The sequence below is a fragment of the Panulirus ornatus genome, chromosome 61 (assembly GCF_036320965.1).
Source record: "Panulirus ornatus isolate Po-2019 chromosome 61, ASM3632096v1, whole genome shotgun sequence".
Taxonomy (NCBI): Eukaryota; Metazoa; Arthropoda; class Malacostraca; order Decapoda; family Palinuridae; genus Panulirus; species Panulirus ornatus.
The window spans coordinates 12,588,655-12,607,107 of record NC_092284.1 but is presented as its reverse complement, the minus strand read 5'-3'; the positions used below and the strand labels follow the sequence as shown (position 1 = coordinate 12,607,107).

Genomic DNA, 18,453 nt, shown 5'->3' with positions numbered 1-18,453 from the left:
ACCCTATCCTACCTCAACGCGATGCAGTAGACAAGCTGCCACTCACAAGCCAGCCGACCCTAGCCTACCTGAACGCGATCCAGTAGACAAGCTACAACTCCCCGGCCAGCAGACCCTATCCTGCCTCAACGCGATCCAGTAGACAAGCTGCCACTCCCCGGCCAGCCAACACTAGCCTACCTCAACGCGATCCAGCAGACGAGCCGCCAATCCCCGGCTAGCCGACCCTATCCTACATCAACGTGATCCAGTAGACGAGCTGCCACTCCCCGGCCAGCCGACCCTAGCCTACCTCAACGCGATCCATTAGACAAGCTGCCACCCATCGGCCAGCCGACCCTATCCTACCTCAACGCGATCCGGTAGAGAAGCTGCCACTCCCTGGCCAGCGGCCCTAGCCTACCTTAGTGCGATACATTAGAGAAACTGCCGCTCCCTAGCCAGCCGACCATATCCTACCTCAATGCGATCCAGTAGACATACTGCCGCTCCCTAGCCTACCTCAACGCGATCCAGTAGACAAGCTGCCACTCTTCAGCCAGCCGACCCCATCCTACCTCAACGTGATCCAGTAGACAAGCTGCCGCCTCCTGGCCAGTCGATCCTATCCTACCTCAATGTGATCCAATAGACGAGCTGCCACTCCCCGGCCAGTAGATCCCTATCCTACCTCAAAGTGACCCATTAGACGAGCCGCCACTCCCCGGCCAGCAGACCCTAGCCTACCTTAACGCGATCCAGTAGACCAGCTGCCACTCCCCGGCCAGCCGTCCCTAGCCTACCTCAGTGCGATCCAGTAGAGAAGCTGCCGCTCCCTGGCCAGCCGACACTATCCTACCTCAACGCGATCCAGTAGACATGCTGCCGCTCCCTAGCCTACCTCAACGCAATCCATTAGACAAGCTGCCACTCCCCGGCCAGGCGACACTATCCTACCTCAACGCGATCCAGTATACAAGCTGCCGCTCCCCGGCCAGCCGACCCTAGCCTACCTCAACGCGATCCAGTAGACGATCTGCCACTCACCAGCCAACCGACCCTATCGTACCTCAACGCGATCAAGTAAAAAAGCTGCCACTCCCCGGCCAGCCGACCCTATCCTGCCTCGAAGCGATCCAGCAGACAAGCTGCCACTACCCAGTCAGCCGACACTATCCTACCTCAACACGATCCTGTAGACAAGCTGCCACTCCCCGGCCAGCCGACCCTAGCCTACCTCAATGCGATCCAGTAGAGAGGCTGCCGCTCCCCGGCCACCCGAACCTATCCTACCTCATTGCGATCCAGTAGACAAGCTGCCGCTCCCTGGCCATCCGACCCTAGCCCACCTCAACGCGATCCAGTAGACAAGCTGCCACACCCCGGCCAGCCGACCCTAGCCTACCTCAATGCGATCCAGTAGAGAGGCTGCCGCTCCCCGGCCACCCGAACCTATCCTACCTCATTGCGATCCAGTAGAGAAGCTGCCGCTCCCTGGCCAGCCGACCCTATCCTACCTCAACGCAATCCAGTAGACGAGCTGCCACTTCCGGCCAGCCGACCCTATCCTTCCTCAACGCGATCCAGTGGACAAGCTGCCACTCCCCGACCAGACGACCCTATCCTACCTCAACGCGATCCAGTAGGCGAGCTGCCACTCCATGGCCAGCAGACCCTAGCCTACCTCAACGCGATCCAGTACACGAGCTGCCACTCCCCGGCCAGCCAACACTAGCCTACCTCAACGCGATCCAGTAGACGAGCTGCCGCTTCCCGGCCAGCCGACTCTAGCCTACCTCAACGCGATCCATAAGACAAGCTGCCACTCCCCGGCCAGCCGACCCTAGCCTACCACAGCCCGATCCAGTAGACAAGCTGCCACTCCCCGACCAGCCGACCATAACCTACCTCAACGCGATCCCAGGACACCTAAATGAATACAGTTCATCAATCATTCAACAACTGGTTACAACCATTACAAATTGGACACACAAACCTGGCTACAAGTACAACCTTTTGTTTATAGAAATATCAAGCATCTCCTAGCCGAGAACAAGAAGCTAGCTGGGAGTTACCTAGCAAGCTGGGAGCTACCAAGCCTGACAGACAGCTATGTAGGAGCTACCTAGCTGGCTGAGAGCTACATAGCTTGGCTGACAGCTAGCAAAGAGCTACCTAGCTGGTTGACAGCAGCATAGTTTAGCTAAAAGCTGGGTAGGAGCTACCTAGCTGGCTGACAGCTATATAGCTTGGCTGGCAGCTACCTACTAGTCGTCTGAAAGCTAAAGATCAGGTTGACAGTCGCCAGTGGCCACTCCTTCTAACCTTCTAACCCTCACTAGTCTCACTCACCTGAGTTGCTCAGTGACCAGCGCCGTACCTCTGTAGTTCCCTGGGTGACGGCTCCACCATGTGTCTTGCTGGACCGCACAACCGTAACTCTCCACCACAACCGAACAAATAAAGACGCAGGAGCCAACAACGTAGTCACTAGTCACGGTTCCGAACATCGTTATGAACATAAGCGTTGTCTCAATCCAGGCAAAATGACTTGCATACCATTGGTGTAACGTTCGATTTGCACTACATACTACCCAAAGCGGCCAACAGAGTGGCGTGGAGTCGTCCAAAAATATACACGGAAATTGAAGGTTTTATTTATATCCCCTTTGGCGGCACTGAACACCATTACAGGTGAATAGCGGCATCGAAAGGGAAAGAGACAAATTGAAGGTTTACTTAAAAGACCCTTTGGGTGTGCCAAAGTCCAATAGAGTGGCATGGCGGCATCCAAAAATAAAGAGAGAAATTAAGGTTTAATTCAAATCCACTTTTGCGGCGGGAAAGGCAATTAAAGGGGGATAGAGGCATCCAAAGGCAAACAGATAAATGAAAAGTTTACTTTGATGCCCCTTTCGGGGTGCCAAAGGCCAATAGAGTAGCGTGGAGGCATCCAAAAATATATGGAGAAATTAAAGGTTTAATTCAAATACCCTTTGACGGCGCCAAAGGCAATTGCAGGGGCATAGACAGAAAATAAAAGTTTACTTAAAAGACCCTTTGGGAATGCCAAAGTCCAATAGAGTGCCTTGGTGGCATATAAAAATTAAGAAAAGAAATTGAAAGTTTAATTCAAATCCACTTTGGCCGCCAAAGGCACTTACAGGGCCATAGAACCATCCAAAGGCAAAGAAACAGATAGAAGGTACCATTATTTTTGTGGTCTGCTGGTGTGATAACGCATGAAGTGGCAACGTATAAGGGATATTTGGCAGTGGGGCGAACTCTTACAGCAGATTTCTAATTTCTTTCCCTGGAAACATGAAGCTTCAAAACGACCTGGTGGTCTGTTACTGTTTGAATGTTGGACATCCAAAAGAAAAAAAAAGTTTTTCAAATGAGCTAAACCGCCAATTTACCAGAACCATGTTAACTTTGATAATGTGAATAGCGGGTTACACATTCCTGGATGAATAATCACAAGCTGTCATCTGAGTGAATAGTAATATACTTCGAAGTGTCTGTCTACAGAGTTCATAGGTTTTCTACATTTTCTAGCTGTGCTAATTATACTAAGTACACCTAACTCTAGTTCACCACTCACTCTACATTGGTTACAACCATTAATCTCCAAATGGTACTCATACCTGGTTAGAAGTAAGACCTTTATTTATGCAAACATCATTCAACTCCGAGCCGTGAGCACGAAGCCAGCTGTCAGCTACCGAGCCGGCGACCTGACACCTGTGGCCACATATCCTCACATTTTCACCAAGACTTGTGTCAGCAAATTGGGTTTTACCCCGAGTATCTCAATGACCAGTACCTTACCTCTTCTCCAGTCTCCTGAAGTCTCTCCTCCACCACTACACTTACCGGAACCCTCAGTGACCAATACCTTACCTCTTCTCTAGTCCCCTGAAGCCTCCTCCACCACTGCACTTACCGGAACCCTCAACGCGATACTGTCACTCACCACAACAACCCAGGAAATGAACGTATGATGAACCAGAAACATAGTAATCTTCGGTTTCGAAATGACCGCGCTCCTCCGCCATCTCGAAGCAGAAGCGGGGCTTAATTGTATGGCAAGACGTTGTCTCAATCCAATGAAAAGACTTGCATGGCCTTTTATCGTTTTATAACATTCATTTTTGACTATACACTTACTAATATTCCATGTACTCGTGCTACATGCGTGTGTTACTAAACGTTTATGTAGGAAAATTTCTTTTGCTCTATAATAAAGTATATATTCTAATGTCAGTCCGTCCAAGTCAGAGTCAATGTAACAATTCGGATTCAGACGTCGTCCACGTTTATAATATATTCCGACTCTTCTGACGTCAGTCAATTTCTAAACAATTTTTTACTTGTTTGTCTTTTTACGATAAACCACGACTGAGACAAGATGTGATCTTAAGAATAAATTTCTAAACAATGTTTTACTTGTTTGTCTGCTTACGATAAACCACGACTGAGACAAAATGTGATCTTAAGAATATATTTTGTTCTCGACGATGGAAATATATTTTTATCGCGATTATAAATAGTACATCTCCGAGGACGGCCATAGCCAGGACTACCAACCTATATCACCATTTACCACACTCAACATAGAAAATGGAATTTCGCCGATGGTTTACAATGACCCCATATGTATTTATAGTACTTCCCTAACGTGTAATAATAAATGGACACAGCATCAACAGAAGTGTGTCAACAGACCGGACTAAAACATGAGCAATATGCTCGGCCTGCTTTTAATGTGGTATTTCCCAAAACAACCTTTGTCGACGGGAATTTCCAAGACAAGTATGTGAACTGTTGTGGTCGACTCATTTTTCATACGATGTCCGAGGCAGCAGGGGCACCTGAATGCCCTAATCAAGGCATCTTGTTAACGAGAGTATATATATATATATATATGTACGTACGTCTTGACGTACGACAGTGCACTACAACGGCTTGTTCTCTGAGAAACGTAAGGTATTCCCTCCCTGTTAAACAAGAACGACTGTACCATCAGAGCTGCTTTTTCCAATGATGTCTCACCAGCTGACATACGTCAGCATATCACAGCCTGGCGCGTGTTGGTCCGTGTTTTGCTGACACAGGACGTCAGCGCACTCCAAGACTGACAATGAAGCCCGACACATGCCGGCGATTCACTCCCTGACAGTAGGGTGTCAGCTACCACCACCCCCTGCAGTGGCTCTCTCCTTGGGGGACTACGGCAACTCGCTCCCTAACACATAACCTACCGACTAATACCTTAAGCTCATATCACTCCCTAAAAGCTAAATATAATCGCCAGTCATGTACCAAAAATATATAATTCCCAAAGTGAAGCTTATTTTGATGACCTGTGGAGCTCGATAGAACTGCCAAATATCGTTTGGCATTGTTCAGCATAAACTAAGTAAGGCTTTACTTTGATTACCTGTGTTGCCCTCAACAGCAAAATGAAATTGTCTTGCGAAGCCAGAGTAAAGTCACCAACGTGCAGCTTTTCTTTGATGACCCATGTAACATGCACAAGTGTTAGCCAGAGGAAATTTCCTCAAGTAAAACTTTAATTCGACGACTCACATATGTGTCCCACAAAACCTATATAAAACCGTCTACCGTTAGCCAAAATAAAAGACTGAATGTAAAGCTTTACTTTGACGACCCATAAACCATGCAAGTGGAAAATAGTCGTCTGGCATTAGCTATAACAAATGCCCTAAAGGGACGCTTTAGTGTGGCGTCGTTGGTTCATTCCTCGACAATCTACTTCGACTAATTCGTTTATACATACATTGCGGCTTCCTGCCTTACACACTACAAATGTGAAAAGAAAGCGTTACTCACTCTCGACAGGCGTCGGTGGCTCAGTTTGTGATACACGTCGGTAGCTTACTTGAACACACGTTACTTCGACGAACTCAAAAACTTTGCCTACTTTCCAACAGTCATCGATAAGCTTCGTCTCTAACACACGTGTGTCGGTAGCTCACTTCATGGCAAACCAAATTCGATCCTCTCTCTCTGACACGCAACGGTATGGCTTCTTACCTGACACACTAAAAACACTGCTCACTCCCTGATAGACGTCGGTGGCATCGTCTCTGATACACATCGGTAGCTCACTCCCAGATACACTACATGGCCTAACTCCGTTACGATTACTTCCTGCCTGACACACACGCCTTAGAGGCAAAAAGATGTCGGTGGTTTTGTCTAACATACGTGGGTAATTCACACCATGAAACAATACATGACTAACTCCCTGATGCAGAAGGCTGGCTTCCTACCTCAAACTACTACAGTGGCGACAAAACAAAACCGCTGCTCACTTCCTAACAAACTCCCGTGGCAAAGAATGGCTGCTCACACTGACAGATTCTCTGGCTCTTTCTCTAGCACATGCTGGCACCTCACTCTAGGACAAACTGTTCCCACTAACTCCCTGGTACACAAGGGTGGCTTCCTATCTGATGGTGGAGGAACGCTACTTACTCCTTGACGGAAGTCAGCGGCTTCGATTCGACCACACGTCGTGGGCTCATGCCCTGATGTACGATAGTTTACCACGGCGGTCAGTTGTTCTCTGGCACACGACGAAAGGTTCTCTCCCCCCCCCCCCTTAACAATGACAAACAACAACGCCCGACTCGTCCTCTAAAATCAAAGCCGTTCAATTTCAAATGACGATCTCACCAACTGACATGCGTCTGCACCTCATATCCTGGCGCATTGGCACGTCCCATCCTGATACACGGCGGCGGATCACTCCAAGACAGACGAAGACGCATGACACATAACGAGCGAGTCATTCGCTAACACGCAACAGTCTTACTGCATCGCGCCGGGTTTGATGTCTCTCTCTCTCCCTCCCTCCCTAGGGTGCTACGGCAACTCACTCTCCGACACAAGATCATGGTCTCCCGGCTAACAATACCATGAGAGTATAGCGCTCCCTGAGGAACCAAATGCTCCCAATCGTGACACAAGTCACAGGGAGGGTCCCAGTCTGCCACATACCGTCATGTCAATCATTTATGTCGGTGGTTGACGCCTCGACTCGACGAAGGTTTATCCCCCTATGAAACTTACACGTGAAGGAGGTACCACCCTACTTGACTCGACGAAGGTTTACCCCCTATCAAACGTACAGGTGAAGGAGGTACCACCCTACTTGACTCGACGAAGGTTTACCCCCTATCAAACGTACACGTGAAGGAGGTACCACCCTCCTTGACTCGACTAAGGTTTACCCCTAATCAAACTCACACGTGAAGGAGGTACCACTCTCCTTGACTCGACGAAGGTTTACCCCTAATCAAACTCACACGTGAAGGAGGTACCACTCTCCTCGACTCGATGAAGATTTACCCCCTATCAAACTCATACGTGGAGGTACCACCCTCCTTGACTCGACGAAGGTTTACCCCACTATCAAACTTACACGTGGAGGAGGTACCACCCTCCTTGACTCGACGAAGGTTTACCCCACTATCAAACTTACACGTGGAGGAGGTACCACCCTCCTTGAGGCAAGACACTTGATTGCTCTCATGACGGCTTCCTCCCTCTCTCTTGCGACGTCAGCAGGCGACTGAGGGTGGTCCTCGACGGTGGTCGGAGTGTCATCATATCCAACCCGTTGTTTGACTGGAATTCTGGAAATGAACGGTGTCTTAATTTTCCTTTCAGCTTGAACACATTAAGGCATATTTTTCTATTGATATTAAGTTAAATTAAGAAATATTATATGTAACAGCTACCAATGTTTGTGTGTGGGTCATGATAGATCTGAAATCATGGGTACATTATAGTTTAATCTATTATCATCCATCTTTAAATATATGCTTCAAATTGGTGGCAACTGCAAGGACAAAAGCCTCTCGCTAGCAATGTTATCCTTACAATTCTTGATCTGTGAAACGTTAGGGTAAACAAGATGCAATTGTATGTCATCATTTACCAGTAAAAGGAGCTTCAAAAGCTGGTCTCTTATTCTTTGTATACTGCAAATACAAAAGGTAGGTAGTCATTATTCCCATGTTGATCTCTACTGCTAATTAAGGCAAACAACCATATAACTGTAATAACCTATTTGGAGGGGTCAGACGTTCCAAAAGGCTGTGAGCAATCAAAAGCTGTTGCCTGAAAGAATCGTAACATAAACCAAAATTCCAGACGAATTACTTTACTCTACATCTTTCTTGCAGTAGGAACTACAGAGTTGGCCACACTTCCACCATGTTCACCTATAGTTGACCAGTCATTCACCAGTGGTTACAGCCAATGGTCTCCCATGACTCATTAACCTGGCTATAAATAAATCCTCTTTTTCATGGAGCAATCAACTTTGGTGATGAGCCAGGCAGCGATAACGTCGTCGTTTGCTAGTTCCTTCACAATGTCGTCCTCTGACATATCCATGACATCAGTTCAGTAGATGACTCCCCTGCATGAATTCATGGCAACGGGTATCGAGACCACGTCATGAATATGGAACTTCGTCAACTTAAGTAGCTCCGCTACCTGTTTCATCGACTTATCAAATCACCACTAACCAGTTTCCTAATCGTTTCAACATGTCCAAACCAACCATCAATGACGTTTCTGATTAGGAAGAGACTGAGGGAAGCAAGAGTCGTTGCTCTGGTCGTATGGGTCAACACAAAATCAGCGTTTCTTTCTTTTTTATGGAAGCGTCCGTTACCTACCCCTACGGGGGCAGTGATGCTTACCTATGTCCTATCCTAAAGGGGCCTAACCTCAAAATCTGGAATGCCAAACCACCCCAGATAGTGGAAAAAAAACTAACTATCCCGAAAAAAGAAAGATCGGGCAATTGTTTTATGCAGAAAAGTTTCAAGGCGGAGCCGGTCGCACAAAGGCCAAGCGGAGTTCTCTTGCGGACAACCGTCAATGAAAGATCGATTTTGCATAGAACAACCTTATAAAAGATATTGATGAACAATAACTTTCAAAAAACTTACAAAACTAAGCAAGGGTGGCGACAACACAGGGAGGAATAGCTACAACCTAGCTCTGAAAGACCGGCAACAGCTCCGTACAGATCAGTAGCTGGTACGAGACTGTGGTCGGAACAACTACGACTGCACATTGCCCTGCGCAATGTCACTGCGCATGTAGTTATGGCTACCACAGCTAGGGAGCAGTGGTGGCTTGCCTGACTGGCGTTTCTCTGTATGTTTATCCTGATCCCAGCCCTGAGCATACGGACAAATAGCAAAATATTGCATTAATTTTTAAAAATCACTTTCTTTATAAACACTGCACCGAGTGAAAAACACCTATATAAAGACTACAGTTAAAACACGAACGTACAAGGCTACCGGAAGCAGCACTTCACATATAATTAACACTCGTAAACATACATCAAATTTAGATATATGTAAATAATCAGAAGAAAGCAGTGAAGAGAGAAAGGCTGAAAGTAGAGAGTTGATCATGGCATTCTAAACGAACCCAAAATGGCATCCTAGCTAGTAGCTGTGTAATCCTTCCTACGTATTGATACGCGGAATAAAAGCTCATGGAAGCCCCACTTGTCAAGGAAAAATGCACAGAAACATTGCCATAGTGGTAAGCAAAGTCTGACTTACCGAAAAGACGAGTAGACGCTACGACAGCAGGCAACACAGACTTTAAATACAGAGCGTAAGAACACGTCCGTCTTGGGAGACGATACAAATAAGACTGCAAATGGCGGCCGAGCTCAGCGATAAACACATACAAATAAGCGCAACTTAAAGACTTTGACATACTGATTTTTGTGATGCTGGCAGTAACGCCATCTGGAGGTCGATTAAGAACTATTAGAAAACGGGAAATATACACCTTAACTACCAAAGAAAACGGGAACCTAAAGGTAATTGTAAGCTACTCAAATCTGCCATAATTTCTGCAAGGAATAAAGTCCTTTGTTCTACTTTTATGTGGTATAAATGTTATGTTTTGCTTTAGCAATGGGGAAAACTTAATATAAACTTGACGTTTTGTTAAATGACACAGAATTTTCTTCATGGCTCAAGAACATAATTTTCTTTTTTCGTTTTCCTTTCTTGAATTTGTACTGGTAATTTATTGTAATTTAGATTTCCCTAATACTCTTACATTTCACCTCATTCTTAAATATTGTGATAAAAGGAAACAATTGATCGTGTGATATTCATTTAGTGCAAAACAGTATTGATTAGTATATATCAGAACACATTTTGTTCTCACCTTATGATAGACTGTATGTACATGCATATTTTCAATTGCTGAAAACTTATGGAAAACTTCTTGTATGAGAAATAGATACTGTTTATATAATAAGAGATGTAGTAAAGTATTTAGTCATCTTTGTATACTTCCTATAAAATATTCTTTTGTATCTCTGAAAAATGTTCAAGATTCTGTATTTCTTTTCTGTTATTACCCTTATTCCACTGAGAATTTGTATGCTTCTCACTGTTGGGAGCACATAGATCTATCATTGTATCTACATTTCATCTCAGCAAAATTTCTTAAACATTGGCACACAGTATCCCTCTTATAATCACTGTTTCAACATTATTTGCTTCCAATTCTTTCGTATAATATTTGCTTCCAATTTGCTTCCAATATTTCCTTCCAATCCTTTCGTATAACTTTTGTGTTTTTGGTACGGTAAGAGCAATGATTATCTATAGATATCTGTGGTACATGTATACAACTATACATAGTATCATTATCCTCTGTGGATGAAAGTAGAACTTATCTCTATACCATCAACTTCTACGATGGTCTAGTGACATTCATCCTCATTCATCATCCTAACCATTAAAATGTACCTCAGACATTTCAGTTAGAAAGGGTGTAATATCTATCAAGCTGAAGGTAGGAGAAGGCTGCAAGTGGCTAATGCAAACCACTGAACCAAGTGCTGCTGTAGTACGGTTTAGTATCTGAGCAGCAAGGTGTATACTTAACTGAACACTGCTGATATCATGGAAATAGGTTACAATTATGCCACACGATTTCCCCATTATGATATTCACTTGGATACTCCTATCACTATGAATTTGTCCTTCTCGTAAGCAGGACATGGATACACTCCATCATTCGTCAGCAGTAAAAGTGGCCGATACTCAAATCATTGATTTCTTTCTCTTTACTGACGACTCTTCGATCGTATCACACTGGTGCGTTGCTATGTGTTGGTGGAAGGCTCTGCCTTTAATACAGCTTAAAAACAATAGACATAAAATCAAACAAAAGATCAAATATCTTATTGTAATCGTTATCACTCGATCATAAATTCATACAGCTGGAGAGACAAACAAAAATGTTGGTGGCTGCCATTTAATTCACAACTGGGCAAGAACAACCCTCCATAACGTGAATAAATCACATACACATATTTTCCTCTACATATCGTATAAGTACACATTGTCCTCTGCTTATTATTGACACTAATGTATACTAAGCAATAATAAACTTATCAATTTCCAGAGATAAACAAAACCCAACTTTTAGGTACAATTCAATACCCTGTCCAGCCTGCAGAGTTCCCGAAGGGCGTGGACGTGGTTCAGTAGTTGATGGCTACACTTCTCGTCTCCTGGTGGCCAGGTGTACGCCATTTCTGCCCAAATATGTTCAATGACAATCAGGTCCACTCCTTTGCTGGCCTAGTCCAGGATCTGTAGGGTGTCTTGTTCCTAGGGACCAGCGTTCAACAACACGAGCAGTGTGGACGGGGAACATGTCGCTAATAGAAATGACATGCCCGGCAGGGAGAGGTAAACCCCTCGCCTGCAGAGACGGCAAGAAACGTTCCTTCAGCAGTTACTGCGACAGTGGTTGCGGTAAAGCGACCTCCAATGTGGAAAACGTCACCCAGGCCATGTAATGTCACTTTCCTCTAGATGTAGTAGGTAAAGTGACATGTACGGGCCTCCTCGCTCATGTTGGCTCGGTCATTTGTGCCTGTGGAACATTGTATGATTTTAACGTTTATTGTACTGGTTCGGCAGGATTTATATCATTTGTGTTGTATAAACAGTATATGATTAACATTTGGGTGTCCGCGTGAATTTTTTATTACCATAAATACGACGTTCTAAATTTTTGAACAGCAACAAATCATTAACTTCCTGCCTGGTACAGTTCCTCCTCCAGCAGTGAACCTTGCCATGAGAGTTGGAGACACACACATCACCTCCGTGAACACTGCTTCAGACAAGAATCTGAGTTTCGCTCGGGATGTGTGCTGTTCCCTCAGGAGTTCATTCCTCGCTGGAGTTCTGTGGTGTGTTCCTTTGTCGTGCAATATTCGCCTGTCGCTCAACGGGGAGACGTCTTATGCCCATCACGTTCGCTGGAGGGAGGTCACCTTTGCAGCTCCTGTTCTCTCTGCCAAACAATAAAACACAACCATGTTCACAGGGAATGGATACAATCAGTTGCCTAAATTGAACATTTCAATTTCAATTATCAAGTTTAGATAGTTATAAGCCTAATTTCACAACTTTTACATAATCTACATAATATCTTTAGTATGAAATTGTGGTTACAGTAATGATGATAATATTTCCAGATATATTGCCTACTTCATTGTTATCAAGGTTTAGCCATACTCAAATATAGTCACCCGAAGTATTTGGCTGCTAATAAACTCTGATGCAGGGACCTCATTCTCTATGCAGCCTTCATTATTGCTGCCATTTCCCCCACTCCTTTTCACAGACACTCATAACTTCCATTAAGTTGTTAAGGTTACTGCTCTCCACCACCCGTATGGACAAAACATTATCAAGGAGAGTGATCATGCGACCTCTGAGCACCAGCCTCTCGTCACTCCGGTTCACCTTAGCCTACCTTATCGCGCGATCCAGTAGACAAGCTGCCGCTCCCTGGCCAGCCGACCCTAACATACCTCAGTGCGATCCAGTAGACAAGCTGCCGCTCCCTGGCCAGCCGACCCTAGCCTACCTCAGTGATCCAGTAGACAAGCTGCCGCTCCCTGGCCAGCCGACCCTAGCGTACGCACAACAAAAAAAACTATCGCGCAGAGGGGGTCTGAAGACGTCTGTAATGATCACTGAATTACCTGTTGTACCATGCCGGTAGGGTTGGTATACGTGCCTGGAAGCCACAGGTTTCCAGAGTCCTATGCTAGACCCATGGAAGTTGCGTGCCACAAGAGCGGCATTATATCATTAACAATAAAATTACATCATACAAGGCAGTACGAACTCCTACTTTTGAATTGGTGTGTGTAATATAGCTGTGAGACACACACAGCTATATGCGGCAACCCCCGTATGTGGTAGCTGCAGCATACCTCAATGTGATGCGAGGTAAACACAATAGCTTCATATTGTATAGGTGTAATTTGGGAAGATGTTTTACTATTGATATTGTATTATTCTATAGCACATCTGGGTTCGTGGCAGTCCATAAAGGTTATCTTACACCGCCATTTCGTGTCCATGCAGGAAATGTAATGAGACATGCGATATATTTTTGAAACAATGAAACAGCGCGGGTATAGTTCACTGCGAGCCGATGTCGAAAGGTTGTTTTTGTGGCATATCTAATTTTACCATGGAGACCTCACAAGAGACACGTGAAGCTATTCTACAGCCTCATAATGAGGGCTACAGCGACTCTGAAATTAGGAAACGTCTTGGTATTCACCGGTCAACCGTAGCACGATGGATTCGCCGACAGGCAGAGTTGGGCAACACAGACAACAGGCATCGGCGTGGGCGCCCACGTTGCACAAACCCGGAAGATGATCAGGTAATGATGTTGCATATATAGGTATACTGGACCACTTGATGTTATGTAAACAACCACATCACATGTTATATTTGCAATATGTCATCCTTTCCCTAGGCCATAGCAGCTGTCATTGCTGCTGCCCCTTCACGCCCGCTAGCAACATTCGGGATACTCTTGGTCTGCAGTGCACCACTCAAACTGTCCGAAACAGACATCACTCTGATGGGCTACGTGGTCGCATACCAGCAACAAAACCTGTGTTAAGTGAGGCAAACATGGAGAGCAGGGTGGAATATGCGTTGGAGTATGCGGACAAGCCACATCAGTTTTGGGAGAACGTCATCTTTTGTGATGAAAAAACCTTCTGCAGCGATATCCAGTAGACAAGCTGCCGCTCCCTGGCCAGCCGACCCTTGCCTACCTCAACGCGATCCAGTAGACGAGCTGCCACTCCCTGGCCAGCCGACCCTAGCCTACCTCACCGCGATCCAGTAGAGAAGCTGCCGCTCCCTGGCCAGCTGACCTTAGCCTACCTCACCGAGATCCAGTAGACAAGCTGCCGATCCCTGGCCAGCCGACCCTAGCCTACCGTACCGCGATCTAGTAGACAAGCTGCCGCTCCCTGGCCAGCCGACCTTACCATACCTCACCGAGATCCAGTAGACAAGCTGCCGCTCCCTGGTCAGCCGACCCTTGCCTACCTCAACTCGATCCAGTAGACGAGCTGCCGCTCCCTGGCAAGCCGACCCTAGCCTACCTCACCGCGATCCAGTAGACAAGCTGCCGCTCCCTGGCCAGGCGACCCTTGCCTACCTCAACGCGATCCATTAGACGACCTGCCACTCCCTGGCCAGCCGACCCTAGCCTACCTCACCGCGATCCAGCAGACAAGCTGCCGCTCCCTGGCCAGCTGACCTTAGCCTACCTCACCGAGATCCAGTAGACAAGCTGCCGCTCCCTGGCCAGCCGACCCTAGCCTACCTTACCGCGATCTAGTAGACAAGCTGCCGCTCCCTGGCCAGCCGACCTTACCATACCTCACCGAAATCCAGTAGACAAGCTGCCGCTCCCTGGCCAGCCGACCCTTGCTCACCTCAACTCGATCCAGTAGACGAGCTGCCACTCCCTGCCCAGCCGACAAGCTGCCGCTCCCTGGCCAGGCGACCCTTACCTACCTCACCGCGATCCATTAGATAAGCTGCCGCTCCCTGGCCAGCCGACCCTAGCCTACCTCAATATATTCCAATAGATGAGCTGCCACTCACTGGCCAGCCGACCCCAGCCTACCTCAATATAATCCAGTAGACGAGCTGCCACTACCTGGCAGCCGACCCTAGGCTACCTCAACGCAATCAAGGAGACAAGCTGCCACTCCCTGGCCAGCCGACTCTAGCCTACCTCAATATAATCCAGTAGACGAGCTGCCACTCCCCGGCCAGCCGACCCTTGCCTACCTCACCGCGATCCAGTAGACAAGCTGGCGCTCCCTGGCCAGCCGACCCTAGCCTACCTCACCGCGATCCAGTAGACAAGCTGCCGCTCCCTGGCCAGCCGACCCTTGCCTACCTCAACGCGATCCAGTAGACGAGCTGCCACTCCTTGGCCAGCCGACCCTAACCTACCTCACCGCGATCCAGTAGAGAAGCTGCCGCTCCCTGGCCAGCTGCCCTTAGCCTACCTCACCGAGATCCAGTAGACAAGCTGCCGATCCCTGGCCAGCCGACACTAGCCTACCTTACCGCGATCTAGTAGACAAGCTGCCGCTCCCTGGCCAGCCGACCTTACCATACCTCACCGAGATCCAGTAGACAAGCTGCCGCTCCCTGGCCAGCCGACCCTTGCCTACCTCACCGCGATCCAGTAGACGAGCTGCCACTCCCTGCCCAGCCGACAAGCTGCCGCTCCCTGGCCAGCCGACCCTAGCCTACCTCACCGCGATCCATTAGACAAGCTGCCGCTCCCTGGCCAGCCGACCCTAGCCTACCTCAATATATTCCAATAGATGAGCTGCCACTCACGGGCCAGCCGACCCTAGACTACCTCAATATAATCCAGTAGACGAGCTGCCACACCCTGGCAGCCGACCCTAGCCTACCTCAACGCAATCCAGTAGACAAGCTGCTGCTCCCTGTCCAGCCGATCCTTGCCTACCTCACCGCGATCCAGTAGATGAGCTGCCACTCCCCGGCCAGCCGACACTAGCCTACCTCACCATAACTCAGTAAAGTAGCCACAACTCTCATCGCCCATTTCTGGGCCACCTCACCGTGGTCCAGTATACTAGCCACCGCTTCACGGCTGACCGAAGCTACCCTACGTCACCATGATCCAGTACAGAAGCCACCACTCACCCACTTATTCTAGCCTACCTCACTGTGACTCAGTGCAGTAGCTCCCCGCAAAGCCGACCACAGCCTATGAAAATCTTACCTAACATCCCCAGAAGTATATGATCATAATGGAAATATACCATTATTTTTGTGGTCTGCTGCTGTGATAACGCATGAAGTGGCCACGTATAAGGGATATTTGGCAGTGGAGCGAACTCTTACAACAGATTTCTAATTTCTTTCCCTGGAAACATGAAGCTTCAAAAGGACCCGGTGGTCTGTTACTGTTTGTATGTTGGACATCCATAAGAAAAAAAAAAAGTTTTTCAAATGAGTTAAACCGCCAATTTACCAAAACCATGTTAACTGTAATAATGTGATTGGCGGGTTACACATTCCGGGATGAATAATCATAAGCTGTCATCTGAGTGAATAGTAATATACTACGAAGTGTCTGTCTACAGAGTTCATAGGTTTTCTACATTTTCTAGCTGTTCTAATTATACTAAGTACACCTAACTCTAGTTCACCACTCACTCTACATTGGTTACAACCATTAATCTCCAAATGTTACTCATACCTGGCTAGAAATAAGACCTTTGTTTATGCAAACATCATTCAACTCCGAGCCGGGAGCACGAAGCCAGCTGGCAGCTACCAAGCCGGCGACCTGACACCTGTGGCCACATATCCTCACCTTTCCACCACCACAAGACTTGTGTCAGCAAATTGGGTTTTACCCCGAGTATCTCAGTGACCAGTACCTTACCTCTTCTCTAGTCTCCCGAAGTCTCCTCCACCACTACACTTCCCGGAACCCTCAACGCGATATTGTCACTCACCACAACAACCCAGGAAATGAACGTATGAACCAGAAACATAGTAATCTTCGGTTTCTGAATGGCTCCTCCGCCATCTCGAAGCAGAAGCGGGGCTTTATTGTATGGCAAGGCGTTGTCTCAATCCAATGAAATGACTTGCATGGCCTTTTATCGTTTTGTAACATTCATTTTTGACTATACACTTACTAATATTCCATGTACTCGTGCTACATGCGTGTGTTACTACAAGTTTATGTAGGAAAATTTCTTTTGCTCTATGATAAAGTATATATTTTGAATGTCAGTCCGACCAAGTCAGAGTCAATGTAACAATTCGGATTCAGACGTCGTCCACGTTTATGATATATTCCGACTCTTCTGACGTCAGTCAATTTCTAAACAATGTTTTACTTGTTTGTTTTTTTACGGTAAACCACGACTGAGACAAAATGTGATCTTAAGAATAAATTTTGTCCTCGACGATGGAAATATATTTTTATCGCGATTATTGATAGTATATATCCGAGGACGGCCATAGCAAGGACTACCAACCTATATCACCATTTACCACACTCACCATAGAATATGGAATTTCGCCGATGGTTTCCAATGACCCCATATGTATTTATAGTACTTCCCTAACGTGTAATAATAAATGGACACAGCATCAACAGAAGTGTGTCAACAGACCAGACTAAAACATGAGCAATATGCTCGTCCTGCTTTTAATGTGGTATTTCCCAAAACAACCTTTGTCGACGGGAATTTCCAAGACAAGTATGCGAACTGTTGTGGTCGATAAATTTTTCATACGATGTTCGAGGCAGCAGGGGCACCTGAATGCCCTAATCAAGGCATCTTGTTAACGAGTATTATATATATATATATTTACATACGTCTTGACGTACGACAATGCACTACGACGGCTTGTTGTCTGAGAAACGTAAGGTATTCCTTCCCTGTTAAACAAGAACGACTGTACCATCAGAGCCGCTTTTTCCAATGATGTCTCACCAGCTGACATACGTCAGCATCTCACAGCCTGGCGCGTGTTGGTCCGTTTCCTGCTGACACAGGACGTCAGCGCACTCCAAGACTGACAATGAAGCCCGACACATGCCGGCGATTCACTCCCTGACAGTAGGGTGTCAGCCACCACCACCCCCTGCAGTGGCTCTCTCCTTGGGGGACTACGGCAACTCGCTCCCTAACACATAACCTACCGACTAATACCTTAAGCTCATATCACTCCCTAAAAGCTAAATATAATCGCCAGTCATGTACCAAAAATATATAATTCCCAAAGTGAAGCTTATTTTGATGACCTGTGGAGCTCGATAGAACTGCCAAATATCGTTTGGCATTGTTCAGCATAAACTCAAGAGTAAGGCTTTACTTTGATTACCTGTGTTGCCCTCAACAGCAAAATGAAATTGTCTGGCGAAGCCAGAGTAAAGTCACCAACGTGCAGCTTTTCTTTGATGACCCATGTAGCACGCACAAGTGTTAGCCAGAGGAAATTTCCTCAAGTAAAACTTTAATTCGAC

At 46.7% G+C, this 18,453-nt stretch overlaps 1 protein-coding gene and 1 long non-coding RNA gene across 2 annotated transcripts in view; both read right to left on the bottom strand.

The window, feature by feature from the left end:
• LOC139767401 (uncharacterized) overlaps window positions 1–9,747 on the bottom strand; it is a 188,369-nt gene extending 178,622 nt beyond the window's left edge. The window contains exons 1-2 of the long non-coding RNA XR_011717120.1: window positions 9,606–9,747; window positions 7,493–7,646 (exon numbers count right to left, since the gene is read on the bottom strand). This is a non-coding gene — a long non-coding RNA (uncharacterized lncRNA). The remainder of the gene's footprint in view (window positions 1–7,492; window positions 7,647–9,605) is intronic.
• A 1,498-nt stretch (window positions 9,748–11,245) lies between these two features.
• The window catches only part of LOC139767395 (uncharacterized), a 743,720-nt gene continuing 736,512 nt past the window's right edge, over window positions 11,246–18,453 (bottom strand). The window contains exons 10-11 of the mRNA XM_071696732.1: window positions 12,127–12,381; window positions 11,246–11,955 (exon numbers count right to left, since the gene is read on the bottom strand). The gene's annotated coding sequence lies outside the window, so the exon portion shown is untranslated. The remainder of the gene's footprint in view (window positions 11,956–12,126; window positions 12,382–18,453) is intronic.